Genomic DNA, 15,207 nt, shown 5'->3' on the forward strand with positions numbered 1-15,207 from the left:
TAGATCTTTACCCTCCTCTTCCCCTTCTATTATATTTGGAACTTTTATATTATCTACTGTATCCCTGATGCCCATTTCAATTTTTTTCAATTTCCCCCATTCTTTCTTTTGTTCTTTCATTTTCCATTCTGTTATTTTTGAGTTCACTCATTTGCTGTTCAGCTTCTTTTAGTTTTGTACTAGGAGTATCCCATTTCTTTTATTTCCATAAGATCATCTCTTTTTCTATTTAGTGTTTCAATTTCTTCCTTATCCTCTTCTAGGGTCTTCTTCATGTCCTTTACAGCCTGTGACATGCTCTCATTGTTTATCTTTAGTTCTTTTATTAAATGCTCCAAAAACTGTGTTTCCTCTGGTCTTTTGATTTGGGTGTTTGTTTTGGGTTACCCATATCATCTGTTTTCTTCATATGCTATAAAATTTTCTGTTGTTTTGGCCTCTTGGCCTTTCCTTAACTCATTTGGGTTTTTTTTGGCATATGTAGATTTATTCAGACTCTTATCTCTAATTTGTCAGATTCATACCTTGGTGGTGTACACTTTCTCTAACTAACCAGCATGTGGCATCCAAAAGCCACCTATTCCCCTCAAGCCAGTTCTCCCCAAATTTGTCTCTGGGCGAGTGGGTGTCTGAATATTGTGGTGGTCCAATTGGCGCACCAAGTTTTTGTGTGTATTTGGTGCTGCCTGCCCTAAATGTGGGATGTGTGTCTGAGAAGTTAGTGAGGGAGGGTGGCTTTAATAATCATACCTCCCATGTATTCCTGGAGATTTAAAGCTGAACCTTCAGTTCAGTCTTGCTGTAGTTTTTCTCTGCCACTGACCCACAAGTTCTTGGTATATGGTCCTTGGGACTTCCAACTGGGTTCCTCTTCCAAGCCAGGCACTTCTAGGGCCTCTGGTGAGGGAAGACTGCTATGTCACATGTGAGTGCTGTCCCCTGAGTGAAGTTCTGTGCTGTAGGGCCATATCAGTGCATTCCCAGCCTGCTGAAAGGATGGCTGTATTGGGCATATTAATTTCTCCCTTTTCCATACCTCTACCTTCCTAGCTCTGGGACAATTAGCTCCAGGTGTTCAAAAAGTTATCATCCATGCCAGATGTTGTGGCATGTTCATATGTTGCTGGAAACACTTCCCATCACACTGGGTTGTTTGGGACAGCTCTGGGATGTGGCACCAGTGCTGGGCAGGAGCATTCCCAGCCCACTGGGGAGATGGCTGTATGTGGCATGGTTATTTACCCCTCTTGGCTAACCTCTGCCTTCCTAGCTTCAAGAAAATTAGCAGTGGGCATGCAAAAGCATCTCAGCAATGCAAGATATTGAGGCATGCCCACAGGTTGTGTGGATGCAGTCCCACTGTGCTTCACTGTGCAGTTCTCACTGCCATATCCACAGCTGTTTTGGGGTTTTTAAAACTAGTCCAACTCCAAACACCAATCCATGGTTTCCCCTGACTGCATTCTGGCTGCCAGTTATTCAGCAGGCTCACTCACTCATTTCAGAATTTAGACTACTGGTTTCACCAAGTGCACAGTCCCTGTAGATTTAGCAGACCATGTCAAGCTGGTGCATTGCTGAAACTCATGTTCTTGATCACTTCCTGTCTTTTATCTAGTCCTTTCTGTGGAGATTTTTTTTTGCCTTGTCTCTCCTAACCACAATTTTCTGTAAGCCTTCTCCAGTGTGTTTTAAATTTGACATTTTGACTCCACAACACCATGACCTTTATGGGAACCAGAGTTTCCAAATTCCATGCCTTTAAGATTCAGTTTTGGATTTTTGCTTTGGAGTTGCCAAATATGTTTCCTGAGAATAAGGTGAAGATACAACCTGAGTTTCCTCAATAGGATGGGATTTTCTCAGACCTGGTTGGATTTTGTCCTCCTGATTTTTAAAATCTAGCTCCATCAGAATATAAGTTACTGGGTGCTGAGGTGGGGGTAGGAAAAGGGGAGTTAATGCTTAATTTATAAAAAATTTCTATGTGAATTTATTCTAAAGTTTTGGACATGGATTGTGGTGGTGGTAGTATAGCATTGTGATTGTAATTAACCATAATGAATTTTATATGTGAATGTGAATAAAAGCAGAAATTTTAGGTCATATATATGTTACTAGAACAAAATTTAAATGATAAAACAGAACTATACAACAGTGAAATGTATTTTAAATAATGGACTGTGGTTAATGGAACATTATAAAATATTCTTTCATGAATTATAATAAATATACCACATGGTATTACTAATAAGTGTAACAAGTAATAAAGGTGTTAGTAATAAGTTTTATGGAGGGAAATACAACCTAATATAAACAGTGCCCTATAGTTAATAATAAAATTATAATAATCCTTCATCAGTTGTAAGAAATGCACCCCACTAAAACAAAGTGTAAATAATTGTGTATATAGGGGAATACTGTATTTTTACATGATTGGTCTGTAAACCTACTTCTCTAATTAAAAAAAATTAATTATAAAATGTCAAGCTCCACAATATAGATAATACCTTCACTGTTTATGCATTTCACAATTAGCTGTGTCTTGCCCAGCCTGATACAAAGGTCCATCTTGATGAGCCTCTCATTTTTTAGGATCTAAATGACACCCAAGATCTCTTTGATAGTTTCTTTTCTTGAAGTAACCAAATTCTTCATCATCTGAAGCTGTGCTTTCAGGTCCAAATCTTCCATGCAAGACACAATTTGTTGGCTTAATTCACCCTCAGCAAACCCTGTCTGACACAGCTGGCTTTCCTCCCCAGATGAGGTGAGCCTATGGGGCCTCTTCACTACATTCAGATGATGAGCACTGCACCAGGGGCAAGCGGGCCTTAGCATGGACAGCATAAACTTGGTATTGGTGTCCAACCAATTGCTAATATACTGGCTGCTTGTGATCCATGAGAGGCCATGGGCCAAGGGCTGCAGGAACTGAAATGGGGAGGCCTGCAGAGGACTGTCATCAGGGCAGTGGGCAGTGGTTTTTGAGAAGGGAGGATGCAGTTTTCTTCTATGCCTCTATGGAAGTTGTGAGGATTCAGACAATCCAGGTAAATAATGCAGGGCCCAGAACAGGGTGAGTCCTCTAAAGAAGATAACTCTATGTGCTGCACTCTGGGCCACATCAGTGCACAGGGTCCATGAAGATGAAGCCACACAGCCAATTCTCTATGGGTGTGTGAACATAGAGTATTCCACTGTACAGATGCCAAGGCCATCAATCACAGGGGACCTGGTCACCCATGGATTCTATGGCCACTGTGCATCAACCACTCTACTCTTTATTTTTTAATTTCTTTTGGAGTTTCTCTGAAGCTTTTATTGCCTCTGTTAATATGACAGGGATTGAAAGAAACAATTGAAATTACAGAATTATGCATATGACACTCACTAAAAATAATTTTGACCTCAAGTGTTTTTATATGTGGGTCCTTCTAATTTAATACATTTTACAATTGTAAAAGCATTGCATTTTTAAAATGTGTACTGTTTTGACATTTCACAAAAAAACAAACTGCCTGTGGTTTAGTTTTAAATGAAGAAATCAACATGGGAAGTTTACAAGAATGAAGTCCAACGAATTAAAGCAACTCAAGTTGTGTGTTTTGGTGTGTGTCTCTGTCTCAAAACCCCACACAGAGACTCACATACATGGCCATATGTGTAAGCATTTTTAGTACAAAATATTCCTTGCAGCCCAGACTTCAACCTGAGAATAATCAGATTACACTAAATCATTCTGTTTTCAGCCCTACTAATAGTTTTAGATGTTATCATAAAATGAACAAATTTAACTTTTATGACAGAGTTTTTTCAAAACTGTATGCATTTTTGTTTATATTGACACATTAATTATAAATGTTTGGTATTAAACTGGTGACAAATGCTATTTTGTTGAAGAGGTCTTCCATTTAAAAGGAAAATCATTAAGATTCTGGCCAGTGAGGCTGAGAGAAGAATTCTGACTCTTCTGGGATCTGAAGGAACATAGCCACCAAAGTGCATCTCCCTAAACTATCAAGGAAAAAGGGGAAATAATTTAAGGGAGATTCTGGGTATCATCTAAGAAAAAGAAGCCCACATGCTGAGACCAAATCCTATGAAAAACTAAGTTACTCTAATACTTTACTGCACTTCCTTGTATCTCTCAGGCTTCAACAGGTGAAACAGTCCATCCTCACCACCTGGTGGTAAAAATGAGCAATTCATTGGAAACATTAGTTCTCAGCTTAGAAAAGGGGAATGTGGAATCTCTGCACACAGCTTTTTTCATTCTGGATATTCCTACTATGTTTCAGGGTAATCCAGGAGACTCCAAACCCAACTGCCAGCAGACACAGAAAAAGAGCTCATCTTCCATTCTCCACAAGGCAGAACATCTTCCATTCCCACCTGGCAGAACCATCTCCTGCTGTGATAGTGTCTGAGAGGCTGAGTGGGTGCTGATCTTCCATTCCTGCCCTGAAGAACAAGATGGTGCCCCAATTCCCCTCCCCTTGGAGGGCCAGGATGCTGAGTGAAGAGCTGAGCCTCCACTCCACTCAACATCCATGGGGCTCAACAACATGGTTCCAATCTTTCCTATCCCATGAGAACATTGGAATTAGGCCAATAACCCTACAGTGGCCTCTAGGTGTTTAAGTGAAAGAAAGAGTTGTACATCTCTCATTTTAAATTAAAAGCTAAAAATTGTTAAGCTTAGTGAGGAAGACCTACTGACTGCCAAGATAGGCAGAAAAGCTAGGCCTCTCACCCAAATCAGCCAAGTTGTCAATGTAAAGGTAAAGTTCCTAAGGAAAATTAAAATTGCTCCTCCAGTGAACACATGAATATAAGAAAGCCAAACAGTATTGTTGCTGACATGGAGAAAGCTTGTCAGGTCTGGATAGAAGATAAAACCAGCTGCAATATTCCCTTAGGCCAAAGCATAATCCAGAGTAAGTTCCTAACTCTCCAATTCTATGAAGGTTGATAAAGGTGAGGAAGTCGCTGAAGAAAAGTTTGAAGCTAATAGTTTGGTTCAGGAGGTTTAAGGAAAGAAGCTGTCTCCATAATATATAAGTACAACATTAAGCAGGAAGTGTTGATGTAGACAGTCCAGCAACATATCCAGAAGACCTAGCTAAGATAATTGATGAAGGCTGCTATACAAAACATGATTTTTAATGTAGATGAAACAGGCTTCTATTGGAAGAAGATACCATCTAAGACTTTCATAGCTAGAGAGAAATAGTCAAAGCCTGGCTTCAAAGATAGGCTGACTCTCTTGCTAGAGGCTAATTCAGCTGGTGATTAAGTTGAAGCCAATGTTCAATTACTATTATGAAAATCCTAGGTCCCTTAAGAATGATGTTAAAATATTCTGCTTGTGCTGTATAAATGGAACAACAAAGTCTGCATGACAGGACATCTGTTTACACATGGTTTACTGGTTATTTTAAGCTCACAGGTGATACCTACTGTTGAGAAAAATAATTTGTTTCAAAATATTGCTGTTAATTGACAATGCATCTGGTTACTCAAGAGCTCTAATGGAGATGTACAATGAGATGAATGTTATTTTCGTGCCTGCTAACACAATATCCACTGTGCAGCACATGGATGAAAGTGCAATTTCAACTTTGAATCTTATTATTGAAGAAATAATTTTTTTAAGGCTATAAATGCCATAGATGGTGATCCCTCTGATGGATATGGGCAAAGTAAGTTGGGAACATTCTGGAAAGGAGTCATCATTCTTGATTCCATTAAGAATATTCTTGATTCATGGGTGGAGATCAAAATAACATCAACAAGAGTTTGGAAGAAGTTGATTCCAACCCTCAAGGATGACTTTGAGGAGTTCAATATTTCAGAGGAAGAAATAACTGCAGATGTGGAAACAGAAGGATAATTGGAATTAGAAGTGGAGCCTGAAGATGTGACCAAATTACTGTAATCTCATGATAAAACTTTAATGGATAAGGAGTTGTCTTATGGATGAGCAAATAAATTGCTTCCTTGAGATGGACTCTACTCCTGGTGAAGATAACATTTACATTGTTGAAATGACAACAAAGTGTTTAGAATATTACATCAACATAATTGATAAAGGAACCGTGGGTGTTAAAATGATTGACTCCAGTTTTGATAGGAATTCTGCCGTGGGTAAAATGTTATCAAACAGCATCACATGCTACAGAGAAATCTTTCATAAAAGAAAGAGTCAAGCAATGGCAGCAAACTTCACTGTTGTCTTTTTAAAGAAATTGTCACAGCCACCCCACCTTCAGCAACCACCACTCTGATCAGTCAGCAGCCATCAACATCAAGGTAACACAAACCACCAACAGAAAGATTAAAACTCATTGAAGGTTCAGAAGATACTTAGCATTTTTTATCAACAAAATATTTCTTCATTTGTGTACACATATCTCTTTTTTTCATAATGCTATTCTACACATAATAGACTAAAGTATAGCCTACACGTAACTTTTGTATATGCACTGCAAAAACAAAAATTTCATGTGACTCACTATTGTGATATTTGCTTTATTTCAGTGGTCTGGAATCAAGTCAACACTTTATCTCTGAAGAATGCCTGTCTTCCTTTTTATGAATATGCTACCCTTGGTTTATCAGTTTATTCACTGGTGGACAGTGGTGTTGTTTAAACCATGGGTACATACATGAATACTTGTGCAATGAACATTCATGTAATGTATTTGTTTGAATGTTGGTTTTCACTTCATTGAGGTGTATTTACCTAGGAGTGGATTTTCTGGTCACATAGCAATTCTAAATTTAACTTTTTAGCAGCCACCAAACTGCTCTCCACAGTGTCTACACTCATTTACATTCTCACCAACAATGCATGGGGGTTTCAATTTATCTATATCATCTCTAGCACTTCTTTCTCTTTTGTAAAAATAAAACATTTTCCTCTACCTTAGAGGCATATTCTTTTTTTATTATTTTGAAATAAATTCAAAGTTATAGGAACAGTTGCAAAAACAATATGAACAATACTAACCCCATACACAGAATTCCATCATACCCTGACCCCCCTCCCCCGATAGCTCAATCCACCAAATTTAACCTGCTGTCACATCACTACTTATTTCCCTCCCTCCTTCCCTCCCTATCTATCATCCATCATCTATTGCTGTGTCTTCTGAACATATGAGAGCTAGCTGCACACATCCTTGAACATACACTATAATCCACGTATACACTTCCCATAAACAAGAACAGTCTTTTATGCAATCTCATTAAGTGCAGCTAAGAAGTACAAGAGATTCAACAATTTCCTTCTCCTTATGTCTCAAATGTGTCCCTTTGAGCCATCTGTCCTCTATCCTCCAATCCCATCCAAGTTCATCCTTGGCATTCAATTGTCATTACAGCCCCAGACCCTCTCTCTCACTGTTTCACAAACCACTGGACTTTGTGTAGTGTCCCTGGGTTCTCTGAGCAGGTCCCCCCACCCAGCTGTGATCCTCCAGGACTTCTGCTGAGGGAATGCCTTGCTATGTCACCAGTGTGCACCATCCCTCAAGGTAAACCCTGGGCTGCCGTGCTATTCTGGCTCTTTCAGCCTGATGCAAAGATGGCCAAATGGGGCATCTCCACACCCCCATCCTCACACAGTTCCTCCTTCCCAGCTCTGAGACAACTGGTGGGGCTCTGGGCTGTGGGCACAGCCCCAGGCAGGAGCTTATCCAGCCCTCTGGGGAGCCAGCTGCTAGACATGGGGCTGCTTTCAGCTTCTGGCTCTCCCCTCAATTCCCCCAGCCCCAAGGGTATCTGCAGCAGGCTATCTTCCAGGCCAGACACCGAGAGGCTGGCCCAGCCCTCTCTTGCTGTGTTTTACTGCATGGTTCCCACTATCACTGCTGCAGCCACTCCTGGGTTTTTCCCTTTTTTTTAAAGAGCTTGTCAGTCTCCAAATGCCAAACCCTGTCTTCCCCAGACTGCCACATGTCTGAGGGTCTTCCAGCCAGCTCACTCATTCATTTCAGAATGCAGACTCCTGTTTTCACCAAGTATGCATCCCCTTTGGAACTAGCAGACCTCATCCAGCTGGCTCATCACTGTAACTGGTATTCTAGGTCACCCTCTGGTTTTTATCTGTTTTTCATTGAGGTGTTTTTTTCACCCTGTCTCACCTAGCTGCCGTCTTAGTTTCTCCCCAGAAGCATATACTTTTTAAAAGTTTTATGGAGATACAATTCCCATGCCATAGAAACCCTACATAAAGTATACATTTCAGTGATTTTTAGTATAGTCACATATACTTTCAATCATCACAACAGTCTATTTTGGTACATTTTCTCCACCTCTTAAAGAAATCCTGGATGCATCTGACACATATTAGAGTGGGTATAATCAGTCTCATCAACAATATGTGGAGCAACAAGAACTCTCATTCATTGCTGGTGGGAGAGTGCATTATTACATGCCCTTTGGAAGACATTTGGGCAGCTACTTACAAAGCTAAACACAGGTTTACCATAGTATCCAGCAATGTTGTTCCTGGGTATTTACACAAATAAGTTGAAAACTTATGTTGGCACAGAAACCTTTGCATGAATGTTAAGCAGCATTGTTAATAACTGCCAAAAATTCAAAGCAAATATGCTCAAAGAACTAAAGAAAAATGTGGATAAATCTAAGGAAATCAGGAAAATGATAGAGGAACACAAAGAGGATACCAATAAATGGAAATTATGAAAAGGATCCAAATGTATCTGCAGTCTACAGTCAGATAAGTTACAAATTCCCTACAGGTGTTCAACAGCAGATTTAAGCTGGCAGAAGAGTCAGAGAACTTCAGGAACAGAAAGAAGAAAGAATGAAGAATAGAGCCTGCGGAACCTGTGAGATCCCATTAAATATAGCAGTATACACATTGTTGGAGTTCCAGAAGGAGAAGAAAGAAAATAGGGTCTGAGAGAATATTCAAAGAAGTAATGATGGGAAACATCCCAAATGTAATGATGGACATGAATATACACCTCCAAGATGCTGAAAAACTTCAAACAGGATAATCACAAATAGAATGACATCATAGGCTATTACAATCAGTCGAATATCAAATATAAAGAGAGAATTCTGAGAGCCACAGAAAGAAAGAAACTGTCAAAGAGAAGGGAGCCCCAAAAAGATTAAATGTGGGTTTCTCAATGGAAACTATGGAGGACAGAAGACAGTGGGTGCATATTTAAAATGCTTAAAGAAAAAAAAAACAAAACTGCCAAGCAAGAATACTTTATCTGGAAAAACTCTCTTTCAGAAATGAGGGGGGATTAAGGCATTACCAGATAAGCAAAAGTTGAAGGAGTTTATCACCACCAGACAGGCCCTAAAAAAGATACCAAAGAGAGTTTTGCGGGTTAAATATCAAGGATATTAGACAATAGATCAAAGTCACATCTACCTTCTGTGGTGAGAGTAATGACATGGGTAAGTATAATTCCCAGTACTATTATATTTTTGGTTGGTAACTCCATGTTATGCTGTAACTGCAGTGTTAACATATCAGTTCCCAAGGTACTGTCACATTTGCTAAGAAGTCCAAAGAATTCCTCCAGAAGACATGGGCAGTTCATATAATCATTTATTGTGAGAAGGAGAATTAAAACTGGAGACATGGTCCAGGAGGGTGGCTGGACACATGCAGTACTCTGCAATTCAAGCTGGGCTATACAGACATTTATATAGGAAAAGAACAAAGAGGGCACAATTCCAGGATCAAAGCACATCACAAGACTTGGGAGGTGTAATGTGCACAAACTTTCTTGATGTACTTCTCATGTACTTTCTGCACAGACCCTTTTCTATAGGGCGAAAAGAATGAGTTTCAACCAGCATTATCAATTTTGTGCCAGATACAGGCTATGCACCAAAGACTCCCTATTCTATTTCTTAAATTCTATTTTATTGAGATATATTCACATACTAGTCATCCATGGTGTACAAACAACTATTCACAGTACCATCATATAATTGTGCATTGATCACCCGAATCAATTTCTCAACACTTTCCTCACCCCCAAAAGAATGAAAATAATAAAAATAAAAGTAAAAAAGAACATCCAAAGCATTCCATCCCCCAACCCACCCCATCTTTCATTTAGTTTTTATGTTCCTATTTTCCCACTCATCTGTTCATACACTGGAAAAAGGGAACATGAGCCACAAGGTTTTCACAATTACACAGTCATACCATGTGAACTACATAGTTATGAAATCATCTTCAAGAATCAAGGCTACTGAGTTGCAGTTTAACAGTTTCAGGTATTTCCTTCTAGTGACACCAATACATTAAAATCTAAAAAGGGTTATCCACATAGTGCATAAGAATGCCCTCTATTTGTGTATTTGTTTGCGCAAATGAAACTGTTGTACCTACAGTCCACTTTTTACTTCCTACAGTATCTAAAGGGCAGATGCATAAAATGTAATGATAACCAGTGGTTTGGGACTCACAATGTACAAGGATGTAATTTGTGACAAGACCTACTAAAGGTGGAAAGACATGTGAGTTTATAGGAAAATAGTTTATGTGTATTATTGCAGTTGGTATCAAAGTAAACAAGATTATTACAGATACAGGAGATTACATTTAAGCCCCATTGTAACCACAAAGAAAATACTGGAGAATATGAAAGCTCATAGAGACAGTAATTATTGTACAGGTTTCCAGGGGCTTGAGTCAAGGAGGGTGGGGAATTAAGGCATAAATGCATAGGGTTTTTTTTTTTTTGGAGTATCAGAAAGTTTTAGTAGTGGAAGATGGTGAGGGTGTCACAATGTTGGAAATGTGATTAATCCCATTGAATTATTTGCTAGGAAGTGGTTGAGATGGGAAAGTTTATGCTGTGTATATATTCCCACAGTTAAATTCAAAAACAGGAAGAGTAACTAAAGAGACAATGACAATGAAATACAATATATGGTCCTGGATGGGATGTAGCACTGGAAGAGAACAGGTTCAAAGGGATGATATTGGGACATATGAAAACATTGGAATATAGACTACAAGCTTTATACCAATGCTACAGTTCTTGAACTTAGTAACTACACTTAAGGTAGTTACATAAATTAATACCTTAGTCTTTAGGAAATGTGCATCACAGTATTAAGTGTTCCCAGAGAATGATGTATACAACCTACAGTCAAGTATTCAGAAGATGGATTGATAAATAGACATACACACAGATGGAGAGATAGATATGAGACATGAGTTAAAATTGGATCTGGGTATCTGATGGTGATTGTATGAGTTCTCCCTATGGGTTCTGCATTATTTTTGTAATTGTCCTATAATTTTGTCAGGTATTTCAAAATAAAAAGTGGAAAGATTGAATCTAAAAAATAAAACAGCAAAATCATTAAAATCCCAAGGCACTGGGCTACAAAACAATATCATACTTTTATGAAAACAAATTATATTTTAAAAATAAAAGACTAATGGGACCTCATTTCAAAACAAAGCACACTTGAAATAATCAATCAGAAAATAATAACTCAAACATTTTAAGACAGGAAACAAAATAGTATATATTGTTAAATTTTTCATAATTGAATTTCTTTATATTTACAAAAATGAAATCAGGAAATAATAAAAGGAACAGGATGCTTCTTTTTTCCTCTCTCACTTAAAAAAACAAATACTAGAAACTTGAATAGAGATGTTCTAGTTTCTCTTTTGTATGATTATACTCTTGAATTAAAGTTTTGATGAAAGTATTAATATAATATCAATGGGAATAGTTTTTATTCAATTTCAAAATCATGTAAGTGAAAATAAGTTTTAATACATCATTGTTTCTTAAAGTAATTTCCACATCTGCATAAAAGTTAGTGCTAAAGTATTTTCCTTTGCTAATTTCTACATTAGATATTAGATTGTAAATGGATACACCAAGCAACATCTTTTCCTACTACAGACCATAGTCAGCCAACTTGAAGTTTTAGATATTTTAATTTTACTTACAGAAATGTTTGAGAATGCAATAACCTCTTCTGAACATTACAGATTAGTGAAAAGAGAAATGAGCATTTCAGCCTAAAAGTATTCCATGGATGTTTTAATTGAAAGGATACATACAAGGTGGCATTTGAATGTAATCTGAAAACTAAGCTAAACTGAATGAAACAAAAAAAGTAAAGAAACTAAATTTATTAAAATAGAAGCTCTTCCATTTTGCTAATGCTGCCATTATGCAAAACACAAGAGATGAATTGGCCTTTATAAAGTGGGTTAACTTGGTTTCAAATTTACAGTCCTAAGGCCATAAAAATGTCCAAAATAAGGCATCAACAAGGTGATACCATCACTGCAAAACACTTATGGTGTCCAGAACACCTCTGTCAGCTGAGAAGGCATGTAGCTGCTGTCTGCTCATCCTTTGCTCCTGGGTTGCATTGCTTTCAGCTTGTGAATCTAGTGGTTTTCTCTCTAAGCATCTGGAAGTCTTTGCTTAGCTTTTCTAGGGGAAATCTCTGAGCTTCTTGTCTTAAATTAGCATCTCAGTGATCTAATGAAGACCAACACTGAATGTTTGGGCAAGAAGTCCATGGAAATCATCTAATCATAAGTATCACCTGCAGTTGGATAAATCACATCTCCATGGAAACACTCAATTGAAAGTTTCCACCTTAATCAAAGACTAATGAATCTGCCCCCACAAGATTGTATTAAAGAACATGGCTTTTTTGGGGACATAATATGTCCAAACTGGCACAGAAACCAAATTGATAATTTGCACAAAGAGTATGTTTGTCCAAAAATCTATGCTACTGAAGCAAATATTGGGCAACCACAGTGAATAGCAGTTAAATCAATTTCAATAAAATAAGAAATTTTCAAAAATTCACTATTTATCTGAAAGAAAACAGTACCTATATCATAGAGATTGTACTTCATAGCTTATAGCATACATTCCCAGAATTAATTCCTTCTATCTTCTTGTAAATTAAGGGAATTTCATTTGTCCTCCATAGGATGATAACCAAAAATACTCAAAATAAAACAACAAATAAATCCTTGCTCCTAAATTTAGAATAATGTTTTTGTAGTTATCTAAAATATTCAAAAATAAATAAATAAATAGCTTAGCTTATTTGACAGGCATATAAGCATTTCAAAATCATAATGAAATCCAATTATATGAAGCATAATGTAGAAAGAAAGTCTACATTTTTGTGGACATTTTCTAATAAATGCTCTCCGTATAAATGCATATATATGTGTGTGTGTATATATATATACACATAAACATGGGTAGGGTACTTGCAGAGTACTCCTGTGGGACCTTTTTGAAATTGAAGGTTTGAAGCAAAACAAACTTTTCAGGTAGGCACCAAATTTATCTGAAAATTTTTTCATGTTAGTTATTTCATCAGATGCTCCACTCACTTCAAGAATACATGTGATTTTACAGGAAAATATTCTACAAAACCAAAATACCATTTCATATCCAGTACACTTAAATATATCACTCATATTGGAGGTGTCACCACCATAATCTTTGCAACTAGCCCAAAGCATGTGTGTGTGTGTTTGTGTGTGTGTGTGTGTGTGTGTATGAAGTTTTTATAAGTTTTTTATGTTTATATGCTTAATTCTTATTGCTAACTGTTTTCTGATGAAGACAGCTTGTGTTTTATCCTAGAATGGAAACTTCATAATAATCACCATAAAGCTTCTAAGACTTATGGGAGAATAAAATACAATGGTCCACATATATAAGCTGAACTCCTCAATATTACAATTATAAATGTTTGAGGCAGCCCAGTCTTGAAGACAAGCCCAAGCCATTATTAACAGAATAGAAAGAACATGGTTCAAGCTGTAGGCAAAGTTTTGTTTCAAGCCTTAGCTTGAATTTTGAGAACTGATCTTCAGTTCAGTCCAGCCAGCATAAATTCTGCAATTTTCTGTTGTATTTTTTGTACAGTGTACACTATAGATGGTTCCTTTAGTGCTACACTGTTGCTACTTTTGTCCCAGCAATTTTTTGATGTGCAAATTCCACAAAGACATCAATTAGAACAGCCAATGCTCCTTTGTCTAAATGTCTGTAATCTGCAGTCATTGTACTGAAGTCCAAAAAAAGATTTCACATATCTCTATTGATCATTTATGCTATTCCAACAAAAATTTATTTCATAAGTCAAAGAATTTAAATTTTCAATTAAGTATTAAACTTCAGTAGGCAATGGATATTTCTAGATATTTTTGTCCTGTATTCTTTGTAAAACTAAAAGCAAACTGATAAAAATCCTTAAATTATACTGGTTCTTTCAATTCTTGTTCCATGTTTGGTAACAGGCACTTTGGGTTTTCTATGCTACCACTCCTAATTCTGTTATGCAATATGTGTTTCTGTTTGGAGAAGTCACACTTTGTTGTTTCTCTGAACTTCCATACAATGATCATCACACTAATGATAGCTGGATATAGTCCTGGTCATCACAGAACTGCTATCTATTCCAATTTTATTTTCAATTTGTGGATATTTGTGTCTATTTTAAGGTAGTTCTAACTTATTTCAGTCAATGATCCTCTAACAGTCCTCTTGTATATAAATTTCAGAATTCTGCACAAAATTGTCCATTGCAACATCTAACTTTCAGTCATTTTCAGATAGACAACTTAATGCTGTTTTTTCACTAGATTGTGTGAATATTATAAACTGACTAACTTTATCCTTCTATACTTATTTCAACATGTTCAAATTAGTATCCTCCAGGTCTCTCCCCTCCTCCTCAAATTCCTTAATGAGTGGACTGTTGATGTGCTGGATTTTCTTCCTGGCTTGCTGAATTCCACTCATGTAGAGGGTCCCAAATGCCCTTTAATTTTTTATGACAGGAAATGAAAATGCTTTATTTAGATAAATTAAGATGTCTGTTATGGTGATTCTCATGAACAAAGCTCAAATCAAGTCCTGGTAACCTTGAATTCATTTCCTAAACAGAATTGAAGTTGCTTATGCATTACCAAAATAGCTCCACGAAAACAAAGTAGATTTACATTCTTAATATGAGAAAACAACAAGGTAGGCTAGGTTCATATGACAAAGAGTACATGTGCTATCAAATCTCAGAAACTCCAAAATATGTTCTCATTTGAATAAGAAATAAGGGACCAGATCTAGCTGTTGTGGGTAAGCAAGCCAAAGAGGTGTGTAGCAAATTCTGTCACTAAAAACA

The 15,207-nt window shown here is 37.2% G+C and overlaps 1 protein-coding gene and 1 pseudogene across 2 annotated transcripts in view; both read right to left on the reverse strand.

The window, feature by feature from the left end:
* LOC119525729 overlaps positions 1-15,207 on the reverse strand; it is a 237,517-nt gene that overhangs the window by 45,916 nt on the left and 176,394 nt on the right. The gene's annotated exons all lie outside the window — the stretch shown is intronic.
* LOC119525717 lies at positions 13,977-14,828 on the reverse strand (annotated as a pseudogene).

The sequence above is a fragment of the Choloepus didactylus genome (genome assembly GCF_015220235.1).
Source record: "Choloepus didactylus isolate mChoDid1 chromosome 26 unlocalized genomic scaffold, mChoDid1.pri SUPER_26_unloc1, whole genome shotgun sequence".
Classification (NCBI taxonomy): domain Eukaryota; kingdom Metazoa; phylum Chordata; class Mammalia; order Pilosa; family Megalonychidae; genus Choloepus; species Choloepus didactylus.